Source organism: Macaca nemestrina, chromosome 14 (genome assembly GCF_043159975.1).
Source record: "Macaca nemestrina isolate mMacNem1 chromosome 14, mMacNem.hap1, whole genome shotgun sequence".
Lineage (NCBI taxonomy): Eukaryota > Metazoa > Chordata > Mammalia > Primates > Cercopithecidae > Macaca > Macaca nemestrina.
This window is the reverse complement of record NC_092138.1, coordinates 14,627,290-14,643,218: the sequence shown is the minus strand read 5'-3', so window position 1 is coordinate 14,643,218 and position 15,929 is coordinate 14,627,290. Positions and strand designations below refer to the sequence as shown.

The window sequence follows — 15,929 nt, the reverse complement described above, 5'->3', positions numbered from 1 at the left end:
TTGTGATAGTTTGCTCAGAATGATGGTTTCCAGCTTCATCCATGTCCCTACAAAGGACATGAACTCATCCTTTTTTATGGCTGCATAGTATCCCATGGTGTGTATGTGCCACATTTTCTTAATCCAGTCTATCATTGATGAACATTTGGGTTGGTTCCAAGTCTTTGCTATTGTGAATAGTGTTGCAATAAACATACGTGCACATGTCTTTATAGCAGCATGATTTATAATCCTTTGAGTATATTCCCAGTAATGGGATCGCTGGGTCAAATGGTATCTCCAGTTCCAGATCCTCAAGGAATCACCACACTGTCCCCAACAATGGTTGGACTAGTTTACACTCTCATCAACAGTGTAAAAGCATTTCTATTTCTCCACATACTCTCCAGCACCTGTTGTTTTCTGACTTTTCAATGATTGCCATTCCAACTGGTATGAGATGGCATCTCATTGTGGTGAGAGTATGTTTCTTTGGCAAGCAGGAAACCCTAGATATTTTTCAAAACCATGGAAGAAGACCACTGTGCTCTTTTTAATTTTTTTTTCAATATTTGCATTTATTGTTTCCAGAATAAACAAGGGTCATTCAGTCACTACAATTATATTTCTTTTATTTTTGCTTACTTTTTAACATGCTCAAATGCTACAATTAATGCACAGAAAAAAAAATCTACTTCACACTTAGTGCTGATGATGTTCCTTCAACATTGTGAACAGGCAACTGCAGCCACAGTGGGCCTCTGATTACAAGCATGACTCCAGTGCAAGACAGGGAGACCCAGAAGCAGGGCCATTAGACCTGTTCACATGGGAGATGGGGGCTAGACCTGGGCTCAGAGCCAGGCCCAGCCAAGCGCCTCCTGACCAGCCAACGACCTCCGTGACCCCGCCCTTTCCCAAAGTGGCCATTTTTACACATAAAACCAAGCTTAGGTCTGGCTTGGTTCCCACATCCCTAGTAATGGCTGGTGATTATCTCAGACAGTCGGGGCTGCCCAGATTGCCTTGGAAAATTCCTGCCAGGAATAAGCTAAGTCTCCTCCTCTTCAAATCTTTCCAGGCAAAATAGAAAGCATGTGTGCTATCTTCGGAGTTTCCTTCAAAAATCATGTTTCCTTTGGCTCTGCAGAAGTGAAGTTAGTTCTCCCTGTCCCAAAACAGAACCAAAACGGCCACAGAATGCCGTGTACTTGAATCACATTGACCCAAAGTGATTACCTACCAGGCTACCACTAACACCAAGTCCTAGAGGTCCTATGCCCTCAGCTCTAAGCAAGAACTTGAAAAGCAACAACAGGCTAAAAATTTGCTTCTGCTTTTGCTGTAAGCTGCTGTTGAGGCTGCTGTTGATTTCATCACCTATTTTCTTGTGCAGTCCCAAGTTGGAGTTAAGACTCAGAAATCCTTGTCTTCCGCGGGAACTGATGGATTTTCTCTCTCATGGATAAATTACATTTCCCTTTCCAAGTTGCTTCCAGGAAGTTCAAAGCCAAATGCATGATCCTGCAACAACTATGCCAAGTCATACAGCCCGAACACCTGCAGTCAGCTCTTTCCCACAGTCTCAACATTTCATTTACTTTTATTTACCCTTATTCTTACTTTGCATTATTTCTTAAGACTTTATTCAGCACGGCCGGGCGCGGTGGCTCAAGCCTGTAATCCCAGCACTTTGGGAGGCCGAGACGGGCGGATCACTAGGTCAGGAGATCGAGACCATCCTGGCTAACACGGTGAAACCCCGTCTCTACTAAAAAATACAAAAAACTAGCCGGGCGAGGTGGCGGGCGCCTGTAGTCCCAGCTACTCGGGAGGCTGAGACAGGAGAATGGCCCGAACCCGGGAGGCAGAGCTTGCAGTGAGCTGAGATCCGGTCACTGCACTCCAGCCTGGGCGACAGAGTGAGACTCCGTCTCAAAAAAAAAAAAAAAAAAAAAAAAAAAAAGAGACTTTATTCAGCACTACCTATTAGCCAACTCAAATCCTATATAAAATTTATTAGATACAAATTAATAAGGCCGAGCACAGTGGCTCACGCCTGTAATCCCAACACTTTGGGAGGCCAAGGAGGTTGGATCACTTGAAGCCAGGAGTTCAAGACCAGCCTAGCCAACATGGCGAAACCCCATCTCTACTAAAAATACACAAATTAGCTGGGTGTGGTGGCAGGTGCTTGAACCCAGGAGGCAGAGGTTGCAGTGAGCCGAGATCACACCACTGCACTCCAGCCTGGGTGACAGAGCTAGATCTTATCTCAAAAATAAATAAATAAATAAAGAAAGAAAGAAAGAAAGAAAGAAGATACTGCTGGCTGATAGCAGCCACACCAGAGGCATACATACCATCCAGAAGATATGCTCCAAAGGGCAGCAGAAGGGGCTCTTTTTCCCACCACACTCTAGTCTCAGCGGCATGACAGCTCACATTTTAAATTCATTCATCTAGCAAAACTGGCTTTCTCCTATTCTTAGGAGTTAAAGCAAATATACTTAGGAAGGATGCCTCCTTATTTATCCTTGCAAATAAGTGTATTATGATCTTGTCTAATCATACATAGCTAAGCACAGGTGTGGATTTAGGAAAACAGACACGAAGAGAAAGGACAATTGAGTTTGATGAAAGATTTAAGGAGTGTTTGAGGATTAGGAATGTTTGCACTTTGAGGAATTGCTTTTCTGAGACAAGCAAGCTTGTAAGTGAAAAGGCTACTTGACACAAGAAAAGGAGTGAGAACAGAACTCACTCTACCTACTTCACAATTTGGAATAAACACCCAAACCAAAGCCCAAGAGTCTGTGGTGAGGGATTGCTATGTGCAGTAGCCAGCACTTCATAGCATTTCAGAGTTCACAAGGAGCTCTCTTCAGATATTATCTCATTTAATCTTCAGAATGACATTATGTTCCTTATTCCACAAATATGAGAACTGCAGCTCAGAGAGGTAAGTCACTTGTCCCAAGAGTACACAACTATTCAGTGGCAGAGGGAAGACAAAAACACAGGTCCCTTCCACTAGAACATGGTCACTAGGGCCAACCTGAGCCATATCTGTATCGTGTGTATGGAGCACACCAGCAAGAAAGAACAGCCAGGCAGCCCCCGGCCTCGAGCTTGCCAGGAGACAGAGTGTGCGAGATCCGATTCCAGCAGCCCTTATGCCAGAGCCCAGCGGCCTTCATGCCACACAGCGGCCTTCATGCCACACAGCGGCCTTCATACCACACAGCGGCCTCCATGCCACACAGCGGCCTCTGGGTAACGCTAACAGATCTCCAAACGAAACTGTAACTGACACTTGAAAATGAAAACGTCTGTCTGCTGCGACGTCCACACCGAAGAAAAGATGAGATTTGCCAAGTAGAAAAGATTTGCCAAGTAGGAAAGTCTTTTTCTTGTACTTTACACCAATTGTTCTTCCTTTACTCTGCACATATGAAAGTGTTTCTGGGGCACTTGAGTATGGGGTGCTAAATTTACAGATTCAAAATGTTCTAATTTATTTATAATCGAGTATATATGAAATGAGAAGACAATGCAACTCTCAACAATGAATTACGCCTTCCTCCCACACCACTCATCAACCTCAAAGCCCTCCTCCTCACAGACAGCAGATCAGGGTTTTTGTTTTGTTTTGTTTTGTTTTGTTTGAGACAGAGTCTTGCCTTGTCACCAGGCTGGACTGCAGTGGTGTGATCTTGGCTCACTGCAACCTCTGCCTCCCGGGTTCAAGCGATTCTCCTGCCTCAGCCTCCAGAGTAGCTGGGATTACAGGCACCCGCCACCATGACCAGCTAATTTTTTGTATTTTTAGTAGAGACGGGGTTTCACCATGTTGGCTAGGCTGGTCTCAAACTCCTGACCTTGTGATCCGCCCGCCTCAGCCTCAAAGTGCTGGGATTACAGGCGTGAGCCACCGCGCTTGGCCAGATCAGGATTTCTAAGTCACCATCTTTGAGGAGCTCCTGCAATGACAGCAGAGAAACCACCCTCCTATCCAGTGTGGCCCTGTTGCGGGCAGAGGCCCTAGCCAGCACCAACCAGAGATAAATCCAAACCTCGAGGCAACACAATAGGCAATCAGACCTTTCAGAGGAGCCAGGCTAGATGCGGGCCAGTCACAGGCCCAAGGCACTGTGATGGCTCAGGTGAGCTCTGTCATGGGGGCAGTGAGGGGACCTGCAGTCAGAATTGGCAGCAACCCTGGCCACCGATGACAGCCTGGAACACAGGAGGTCAAGGGTCAGCCCAGAGCAGGCAGACAGGACCAGGGAGGGCACTTGTTACCATCAGCAATGGAGGAGACCAGGGAGGGCACAGGGGCCAGAAAATCCAGCAATCAATTTTCCAGCACAGGGCAGGAGCTCCTGAACTAAAAGACAGAAGTCAGGATGTCAAATCCTAACACCACCATGTTCTGGCTGAGTCACCCCAGATGAAATATTTGTCCTCATTGTGCCCAAGTTTCTTAATTTAAAAAAATAAGAGTAAGAGACCCACGTCACAGGATTGCTGTGAGAATTAAATGAGATAATACTTACTAAAATGCCAATGCATTATCTGGCACATAATAGGTGCTCCATAAATGTGTCTTTTTCTCTTAAGACTCTCCTGGAAGTCGCAAGTGCTCCATGCCCCAAACTAAATACCATGCCAGATGCAGATCTGTTTTGCTTCTCTTCTTTTCTTTGTTAGTTTGAGTACCTAAAGTTTGTCCTTCAGTGTGTGAAAGTCCAATTTCAACGTTATTTCTCCCGCTGCATCCTTCATGCCTTTCTAATCTTCCTATAGGCATTCTTAAATACACTTCTCTAAGAAACAGTATATTACCTACTACAAAATATTATAATATTTGATAAGGGGCATACCCACCTCTGCCACAGTCCCCACCACTCCCTACTGTCTCACTCCTGGCCCTATCTGCACAGAGGTGAAGAGCAACAGCACATATGGCCCATCCCAACCATATGATGGCATCAGAGAGCCATGATTCCGTGAGGACTACCCTGCTGCTGAGGTTTAATATAGTTCCTTGGCAGCAGAGCCTAACCCAGCAGAGCAGCTGTAAGTCCTCAGGTGGCACCAGGCAAGCGGTAGCCTTGGCAAGGTGGGGAGGGAAAATGGAGGTGCATCTGCAGTTCTTCCAGGGGTGGCCAATACAGGTAGCAAGTCAGCACCAGCTCAGTTTCCAAAGCTCCACTGTATCTCAGAAGAGAAACAATTACTCAGGAAAATCAAGGCCTGTGAGCCACTCTCCATTCCCCTCCGTAAGATCACAGAGAGGGGGGAAAAATGCTTGAAAGCAGATCTGATTTTCAAACTTTCACTGTGCTTTTGTTAAGATGACTTAAGTTATCCAAACCTCCAAAGCCTCTAGACTCCACGAATTCCAAATTACCTTGGCAGCCATGGGGAGAGCAGTGAACAACAGTTACCTCTTCGAATTCTTTTCAGCTTTGTTGGTACGACTGGAAGAAGTCAAGGCAGAGCACACGCAGACAACCACCTCATTTCAAATTCCCAGGCCTCCTTCAGCCTGTGGCCTTGCTCAGCTCACTGTGATGTAGCTAAATGGTCGTTGGGGGTCTTATCTTTATGTAACTTGCTGTGTTTGAAAGTGGACAGCTTGCTGAGCCATTGCAGAGGGCATAGAGATCAGGAAGGAAAACAGCATTCATGGAGGGGATGTCCTAGGGGTTTCACTGGAAGCTCTCAGGGGCTAGGGATGATATTCAAAATATTTAACAACAAAGGAAGGCAAGAGAGGACCACCAAATTAAAATGATTGCCCCCACCAGTCCGGACTCCAGTATGTCGCACCAACAGCCCCATGGAGAAAATAATGTTATTATCCACATTTTACAATTTTCAAAACCTAACACAGAACTCATGAACAGCTCTACAAGCTTCCATCTGGTCTGCTGAGAGGCCTGGCCACTGCCCCCAGGAAGACAGAATGAGGCCGGTGAACAGCTGTAAAATATATTTTAGAGGAAGGACATCTGGTCTGGTCCTGGGATCACATAAGCTTCCTGGTTGAACCCTGAGGTCATGGGTTTATTGTATTTACACGAAGAGCCATATTTTCACCAGAATCATAATACCATCAAATTAGAGGACAGGAGTTCAGAAATCACAGTGAAGTTTCTGCAGGCTAGTGACAGAGCTGGGTCTAGAACCCAGGTCTCTGGCTCCCACTCTGAGAACCTTCAGGCCACAGAGGCACCCCTGCGCAGGCCCTTCTGATGTCTGCGGCATTGCACAGTTTGCCAAGCTCAGCTTTGCCAGAGGTGAAAACAGATGCAGAGGCATCTCAGCTCTAGACTCACATTTGTTGACTGGACATATAACCAAGTGATGGACTTGATCCCAGAAGCTCCTATGAAGATTCAGGAGTTGAAAGTTGGACTGAGGGTAAGGAAGGGCAGTATGTGAAGACTGGAAACTCATGTATTTTCAAAATGATCAAATTGAGGCACTGTACCCCGTAGTGTATGGAAATACTATCATCTTGATCCGGCTGTTCAATTAAGAGAGTGCACTTGAGGCACTTTACTGGGTGCATTTCATGCCTCAATAACTTTTTTTTTCAAAGGCAAAGCCATAATCTGTTTATTCTTCACATTGAATGCCCCTCTAAAAAGCCTAAGCTGAAATTTAAAGATATTTACAGAAGCACCCATAAAGAAAAATAACCAAGCCTGCTGCCACCCAACTGACAGTTTTTTAAAGCTTAAGCAAGAAAATTATATGGCAAAGCCTGAAATGCCTGCCCCACCTCCAGGAGGACAGGGATGCGTGTGTGTGTACCCGTGCGCGCGCACACACACATAGACACACACACACACAGAGACACACACACACACATAGACACATACACACACACACACACACATAGACACACACACACATACACACATACACACACACAGACACACACACATACACACATAGACACACACACACAGACACACACACACATACACACATAGACACACACACATAGACACATAGACACACACACACATAGACACACACACACACACATAGACACACACATAGACACACACACACACAGACACACACACACATAGACACACACACACACAGACACACACACACACATAGACACACACATAGACACACACACACACACACACACAGACACACACACACATAGACACACACACACACAGACACACACACACACACACAGACACACACACACACACACACACACACACACACATACACACACACACACACGCAGTTCCAGCTTCTCAGACACAGCCGCATGCACACAAGCCTCTTTCCTGGATGTATTGTGACAGCCACTAAGCTAATGAGATCCCAACTGTCACCCTCAGTTTTTACATCTGTTTTTAGTGTTTTCATTCCAAGACTGTTGCCCAAAAGGCAGTGAAAGGCGAAATGCCTATTATCAGCCTTCTTCCTCCTCCTCTTTGGAATGGCAGAGTCCCCACATGGCAGCCTGGAACAAAGACCCTCAGCTCCCTGGAAAGGGAAGACTCTGACTCCAGGAAGATGGCAGGGCTGGAGTCTCCTTGCCACTCACACCAGGTACTGATGGGCAACCACAGAGGCTGGGCAGGGGAAACAAAACTGTTAAACTCTCTAGAAAAATACCATGCTGCCAGCCAAGTGCCAGAGCAGCTGCAGGGACACCTGAGTGCCTGCACTGATGGAGTAACTCAAAGTCGGAGCAGTGTGAGAAACACACTCTTCCAAATTGGAGGAAGGGTGATCTTTCTGAATGGATAAAATCTGGAAATGAGGCTTTAATGGATGTCCGTTTAATAAGTCCCCAAATGTGAAGTATGTATAGGTGCCCTGAGGCATCAGCAATCCACGGCAAAATCACCTTTAACCCGAGAGCAACGAACACGAGTTCCCTAAATCACCAGCAATTTGTTTTTATGACAAAAACAAAATACACCTTTTTTTTCAGCCACGTCAGTGGAACTTTTTCATAAAGAGTTTTTCACAAAGAGTTTTTAAACACTGGAGGGAAATATGCTACTTCAGTGATTATGCTGAGGTGCAGCATTAAATGAGGTTAGATTGTATTTTCCATAATACACATGTACTTATTAGAAAAGGTAGTTTTTTAACTTCTTTTCAGAGCAATCGATATCAGAGCTGGGAGCAGGTAAATTTTTTTTTAAAAAAAAAAAAGAGCAATAGATAGAAATGTTCAACTGCCCCACTCCACACAAACACACAAATACATATCACACACACACACACACACACACACACACACACACGGAAGTACTGACTAGTCCCTCCCATACTGTCTTTATTTTAAAGGGGAGCAGTGATACCTACCCAGGTGATTGCAAAACACCGTGCAGAGTGACACTGCCACGCTGCAGTTTAGCCCGGGGCCAAATAGCCTGACAGGGATGCTGGTATGAATTTTTCACGGAATACCCGTGGCAAGTTTCTTACAGCACGTGCTGTGACATCAGGTTGAAGGTATGAGCAGGCAAGAAAGTGAAGTGGGAGCTGTCAGGGGAGAGGCGAGAAGAGTATTATCCCCTCGTCCCCTCAAAATGAGCTGGCCAGAGGACCAGTCCCAGCCAAGAGCACTCAAATCAGATCTTGGTCGCTTCTCTGCCTCTCTCTTTAATAAGTAAAACTGCTTATGAATTATTAACAACTATTAATCTAACCATTTAACAATTGATAACTATTATAACTAATAACTATTTAATAATTTAATAGTTCATAATAGACTTCTGTAAATTATTCATAACTGTCAAGGATCCCCAGTAGATTCTTGGTTGTTTGTGAGTTTAAGAGGAAGGACTAATTCCATTTCCTATAAAAACCCCAAGTGCCAGGACTTGATTCCTCTTAACAAGATATCAACAGAGGGAGACTGGCAGGCTATCAATTCTTGCCCCCTCTTCTGGACTCTTAGAACTTTCCAGCAGTCACGCTGATGGGGGAGCAAATAACTGTGGCCTTCCCCCAGCAGTTCTCTTCTAGCTAACTCAATCTTTGATGCGATAGACGCTCCATATGTACACACTATTGATATCCTCCTGAGTGATATACGAGCTGTCAAAAATCTGGAACCAAATCTATACTCAGAATGAGTTGGCCCGATCCCTTTGTAGTTCACGAGCATGGTGATTGGGTGCTCAAGCCCATGTGTGAGGTGTGCCTCCCTCAAACCTTGTTACAATGTCGGCACAGCATCATCTGACGTAAAAAAGAAAAAAATTAGTTGGCCTCATTTCAAATCCTCCTGGTTTATGTTAAGTAATTAAATTACTCATCCCCGTATGAACTGATGCTTGAGATTTTTTTCCTCAGACAGAGTCTCGTTCTGTCACTCAGGCTGGAGTGCAATGGTGCAGTCTCGGCTCACTGCAGCCTCCGCCTCTCAAGTTCACGCCATTCTCCTGCCTCAGCCTCCCGAGTAGCTGGGACCACAAGCGCCCGTCACCGCAAAAGGCTAATTTTTTTTGTACTTTTAGTAGAGACGGGGTTTCACCGTGTTAGCCAAGATGGTCTCAATCTCCTGACCTCGTGATCCGCCGGCCTTGGCCTCCCAAAGTGCTGGGATTACAGGCGTGAGCCACCGTGCCCGGCCAACTTCTTAGATCTTTTAACCAGAGTTTAAGAATACTTGTGAAAGAATTATCCAAATTTTTATTGCCTTTTTTTTTTGAGACAGTCTCGCCCTGTCGCCCAGGCTGGAGTGCAATGGTGCAGTCTCGGCTCACTGCAGCCTCCGCCTCTCAGGTTCCAGCGATTCTCGTGCCTCAGCCTCTTGAGTAGCTGGGATTACTGGCATGCATCACCACACCTGGTAAATGTTTGTATTGTTTAGTAGACACGGGGTTCCCCCATGTTGATCAGGCTGGTCTCAAACTCCTGGCCTCAAGTGATCTGCCTGCCTCACACTCCCAAAGTGCTGGGATTACAGGCATGAACCACTGCACCTGGCCTAAAATTTTATCACCTTAAATCTCAGATCTTAATTTGAGTTCTCAAAATTAAGTCCATCAAAAGGGCTGAAACACTCATTCAAAAAACTAACTTCACACAGTGCAAGATATACATTTGTTATATTAGTTTATAAGGTTCTCAAGCGCAAGACTATGTCTACTCTTTATTATACCTCCTCAAAAGCATACTGACAAACATGCTCAGAATCATTTTAAAAAATCTAACTTGGAAATTTATGAATAAGTTCTAACTCTTCCCTGTCCAATAGGGTAGCCACTATCACATACAATGGAATAGTTTGGATACGGGATATGTTAATCTACTTTTTCAACTGTAAATGTTGTAAAATCTAGGTAGAGATCAAATATTTCTAATGAAAATTTAGCATCCTACTGAAGATATAAAGTATGCACAGGATTTCAAAGACTTAGTCCAGATAAAAAAATATAAAATCTCATTCATAATTTTTTAACATTGGTTATGTATTAAAATGAAAATTTTTTAGATTGGGTTAATTCAAATTAATTTCCACCTGCTTCCTGTATGTTTTAATTTCTTTCTTTCTTTTCTTTCTTTCTTTTTTTTTTTTTGAGATGGAGTCTCGCTCTGTCACCCAGGCTGGAGTGCAGTGGCGCGATCTCGGCTCACTGCAAGCTCCGCCTCCTGGGTTCACGCCATTCTCCTGCCTCAGCCTCCCGAATAGCTGGGACTGAGGCACCCGCCACCGCGTCCAGCTAATTTTTTGTATTTTTATAGAGACGGGTTTCACCTTGTTAGCCAGGATCGTCTCCATCTCCTGACCTCGTGATCTGCCTGCCTCGGCCTCCCAAAGTGCTGGGATTACAGGCATGAGCCACCTTGCCTGGCTCTTTTAATGTCTTAATGTAGTTACAAGAAAATGTTAAATTACATATGTGGCTCATGTTATAATTTTATTCGACAGCACTGCTCTAGCTTGCTAAATATGGTGGGGTAACTAACAACAATAGCATATTATTCATTTCTTGTCACTACATATTAGTACATCTTTTGTAGCTATTGTAGGATTACAATGTTAATTATTTTCCCACACTCCTTTCATTCTATGTCTAAATATTAAACAAATATAGAAACCGAACGGCTGATGGCTATCCTAAGACACAAAGGTGATTTATTCTACCACTGCCAGTGGGCAGCAGTAAATGCCAGTCATTCCAATCACTCCCATACAACCTGGCTCTTGGCTGGGCACAGATACATGAAAGGCAGCAACAGCATTGCTAAGGGGAATCAAGAGTTACACCCACATGAGCCATCTTAACCAAATATATTCACAAAGGGGGCCATTGAGTGTGATGTATGAAGACAAAATACCAGTTTCACTGAGAGCCATGAAAAGGCCTTTTGCAAACAATGTATTCTGGAGTACAGGTAGCATCTGAATTTTATTATGGACCCAATCACATCTCTGTATTTCATCTTTATTTCTGGTTATTGAGAAGTTCCCAGGTTCTTTTTTCTTACCCATCAGAAACGTTGTAGACATTATCAGGTATGTCCCCTTCTTCTCCTGGGGTCCCATTACACAAGACGGCACACTAGAACATCACACAACCCACCAGCCACCACTTCAGTAGCTTGCAGGGCTTTTATGCCTGTTTATTCATCTTTGCAAACATTTTTAGGGTCCACCCTCTGTCAGACTCTGTTTTAGGTACTGGTGTAATATGACAGAGAACAAGGAAAATACAGATCATTGATGCCTATATTATTTCTGCATCTTTTTATCATACCACCACACTCCAGCTTAGGCATCACAGTAAGATCCTGTCTCAAAAAAAAAAATTAATAAAAACAATGCAAGCTAAGAGATATAAGAAGCCTAAAGAATGAAACACCGAGTTTGTTAAAAGAAGTCTGTCTGTATCTGACAAGTTAGTAACACTTACTTTTTAATTATGTGATATTTGAAGTATGCAAGAAGATATAAAGAAAAATGCAATAAATCATCATGTACCCATCCCTCTTGAATTCCATATACTATTTCTTCCCACCTTGACCCCACTGAATTAATGTGTATTAGGTCTGTGCACTTCTTTATGTTTTTACTACATAGCCACATATCCCTAAGCAATATGTGACGTGACATGTTTTTAAATTGTATATTGATATGGTTTGGCTGTGTCCCCTCCCAAATCTCAATTTGAATTGTATCTCCCAGAATTCCCACATGTTGTGGAAGGTACCCAGGGGGATGTAATTGAATCACGCGGGCTGCTCTTTCAGGTGCTATTCTCATGATAGTGAATTAAGTCTCACAAGCTCTGATGGGCTTATCACGGGTTGCCACTTTTGCTTCTTCCTCATTTTTTCTCTTGCCACCGCCATGTAAGAAGTGCCTTTTGCCTCCTGCAATGATTCTGAGGCCTCCCCAGCCATGTGGAACTATAAGCCCAATTAAACCTCTTTTTCTTCCCGGTCTTGGATATGTCTTTATCAGCAGCATGAAAACAAACTAATATATATACACATAAGGGTGTTTTAAATAGTTGTTTTTAAAAACTTACCATTATAATGTTGAGATAAGCAAGTATCTCTGACTATATCAGAAACCTCAACATCAAGTTTGCCGATAAAAATATATTTTTCTTTTACTCACCACCCAACTGACATATAAAGGAGTATAAATTTAAATATTGCATATGATTATGTATATGCATGTACACAGCAGACAGAGTTCACAGCTAGAATAATAAAAAAGATGTTCAGTGTGTTCCATAATCATTAAAATTATTGAAGGAGGAATTTGGAAATCACTCACATATGTGGGTGCATTTTTCTAAAATAAACTTTAAATTAGAGTTTTTGAATGCTGCAACACATACAAAAAGGTTGACCATGGAAAGTAAGCCTCATCCTGCCTTCACCCACAAGCCACCCAGTAACCTCCCCATAAGTAACCAATATAACTTCTTATGTCTATATCCAGAAATATTCCACGCAGACAAGCAACCATGAATATATTAATATTTTGTCCTCTTTTTAATAGAAATGGTAGCACCTTGCTATTTTCATTCGATAGTATAGTTCATAGACCTTTTTATATTGATGCATATGAGCTGCCTTGTTCTTTTTAATGGCCGCATCCATTGTATTGTTGTGCCGTGCTTGATTTAGCCTATCCTGTTTATGAAGAGGTTGTTTCAAATCGTTTGAAACAAATGGTGCTACTGTGAAGACTCCCTGTATACATTTCACAATGTTCAAGAATATCCAAAACACAAAACCCTAGAAATGGAACTGTTGAGTCAGACAGAGAGAGGTAGATAGAAATAACATATTTTAGTAGCTATTACAAAAGTGTAATAGAAGTTACACAGTTTAACTCCCACCAGACATTTATAAGAGCATCTTTTTCCCCACCCCCTTTGCCAACGTAATGCGCCATGTGTTATGTTCATCAAACTATGTGGTAAATGGTATCTCAATGAGGTTTTAATTTATGAATTTGTTTTAAATGCTTAACAAATTCTGAATTTTAAAAGGAATAAGCATAACTTAAAACAATACAGGCCGGGCACAGTGGCTCACACCTGTAATCCCAGCACTTTGGGAGGCCAAGGTGGGCACATCGCCTGAGCTCAGGAGTTTGAGACCAGCCTGGGCAAAATGGCAAGACCCTGTCTCTACAAAAAATACAAAAATTAGCTGGGCATGGTGGCATATGCCTGTAGTCCCAGCTACGCAAGAGGCTGAGGTGGGAGGATTGCTTGGACCCAGAAGGTCGAGGCTGCAATGGGCTGTGATCATGCCACCACACTCCAGCCTGAGCATCACAGTAAGATCCTGTCTCAAAAAAAAATTAATAAAAACAGTGCAAGCTAAGAGATACAATAAGCCTAAAGAATGAAACACTGAGTTTGTTAAAAGGAAGGTGCTATAAAACTCAAGGCACGACACTATCCCATAAAGAGGTTTATTAGTTTCATCTGGGCAATAAAGACAAACACCTACTTACAATATTGCCCAACCTCTTATATAAACTAATTCAGATTGTTGACACACATACATGCTTTATACAAACTCAGGATGGGTTCTCACATACAGAGAGAACCATCCAGTGCTAGTCTGAAGTTCAACTACTCAGAAATATCAATACTATACATGAGTGGCTGCTTTAGGCTGTATAGCATTCTTGGACTTAACTGGTGAAAAAGATGAAGAAAAGAAAGGAAGATGAAGAGCAAATTAAGGGTAAAAGAAAGTGGTTCTTCTCAATGTCACACACACCCTCATTGACCCCGTGATGTCCCGTCCTTCAGATCAACAGTGGGGGTGGATCCTGTGGATACCAAGATCCATGAATGTTCATGTACCTGACATAGGATGGCATAGTATTTTCATATAATTTGTGGACATCCTCACACAGACTTTAAAGCATCTCTAGATTCCTTATAGTGCTTAATACAATGTAAATGCTATGTAAATAGTTGTTATACAGTATTGTTTAGGAAATAATGACAAGAAAAAAAGTCTGTACTGTTCACCACAAAGGCAATTTTTTTCTGAGTATTTTTTATCCATGGTTGGTTGACTCCACAGATGCAGAACCCATGGATATAGGAGGGCTAACTGTATTCTTGAAATTTCCTAAGACCTGATCTTGAGTGTTCTCACCACAAAAAATTGTAACTACGTGAGGTGATGAGTATGTTATCTTTATTGTGATAATCACTTCACCACGTATACATATATCAAAACATCACACTGTACACTTCAAACATATATAATTTTTATTCCTCAAGTATACCTCAATAAAGCTCAAAAAGTAAGTAAAATAAGCAACCATGAAAAAAATAAAATGAGCATATTACCTCTCAAAAACAAAAACAGTGGAGGTGGAGGTGGGTCACCTGGAGTCCGAACCAGGGCTTGGCTCAAGTGAATTCTGTCAAGTTGCTTGAGCCCCGTGGCCACTGGCTCCTTGTCTATTAAAATGAAAACATCAAAGTGGATTTTTAAGGTCCTTCCCAGAAGAAAGACACCACTCGTACTACTGATTAATAGATGATAAGTGGCTTTTCCAAGAATGAAAATGGACCGGGGCTTCGCTCACCTTCATTCTAACATGCATTAGCTGGATACAAGGCTATAGCTTGGGGATGGTCAGTAACCACTGAAGCCAAAGAATAGAGATTTCTACAAGCATTAAGTAAAGTTACTGTAACCCCAGGATCTGGCCAAAGAGTCCATTGACAGGTATATCTGTCTGATCACATACCATGACTGAGAGGGATGAGACAAAACAATCTGAAATCTGCTATCAATAAGGTCGATGAGGATTAAAATCAGTGGGACAAGAAATTCACTCAGCTCAAGACCCTTGCAATGGTACTGGGTATTGCATGTCTAATCACACCTACCATAAAGCCAAAGAGAAAACCTCCACTAAATGAGCTTGCTTCCACGTCATCAGCTACAAAGCCTGTGACAGGGGGACTGGTCCTAAGGATGCCCTGCAGAGGTGTACATCCACAGAAATGAAAAGCAAGGAGATTCAGAAAACAAGAAGACTACATCTACAAACTCAAAATCCAGCCAGATGGAAGTCATCAGAAAATACCCAAATCAAGATACGGGTATAATGGTCATTTTTATCAAATACAGAAATTCCATCAGCCAAAAAACACACACTAAATGAAAAAAGGGACTTGGTGCAGAAAAAAATTAAGCAAAACTGAATACCCAAAATAAGAAGGTAGTCAGTTGGCCAAGCACCATTTTCTACTTATGAATTAATTACTCATTTGCTTAATATATGTTTATTTTTCTAGACATTTTGCTATACTCGGCTACCTTTCTGCCACCTGTCATCAAGTTATTTTATTGTTCATTAACTGGACCCACCCAATAGAGTAAACAGAAAAATTAAAACTCCTGGAAGTTGATCTTACTCATAAGTAACAACA

General features: G+C 42.8%; 1 protein-coding gene and 1 non-coding gene across 4 annotated transcripts in view; one reads left to right on the top strand and one right to left on the bottom strand.

Moving 5' to 3' along the window:
- Positions 1 to 15,929, bottom strand: part of LOC105498745 (FERM domain containing 3) — a 294,366-nt gene that overhangs the window by 190,452 nt on the left and 87,985 nt on the right. The gene's annotated exons all lie outside the window — the stretch shown is intronic.
- LOC112423025 (small nucleolar RNA U13) lies at positions 9,132 to 9,234 on the top strand. Its single transcript, XR_003013471.1, has one exon. It is a non-coding gene; the product is annotated as a small nucleolar RNA U13 (small nucleolar RNA).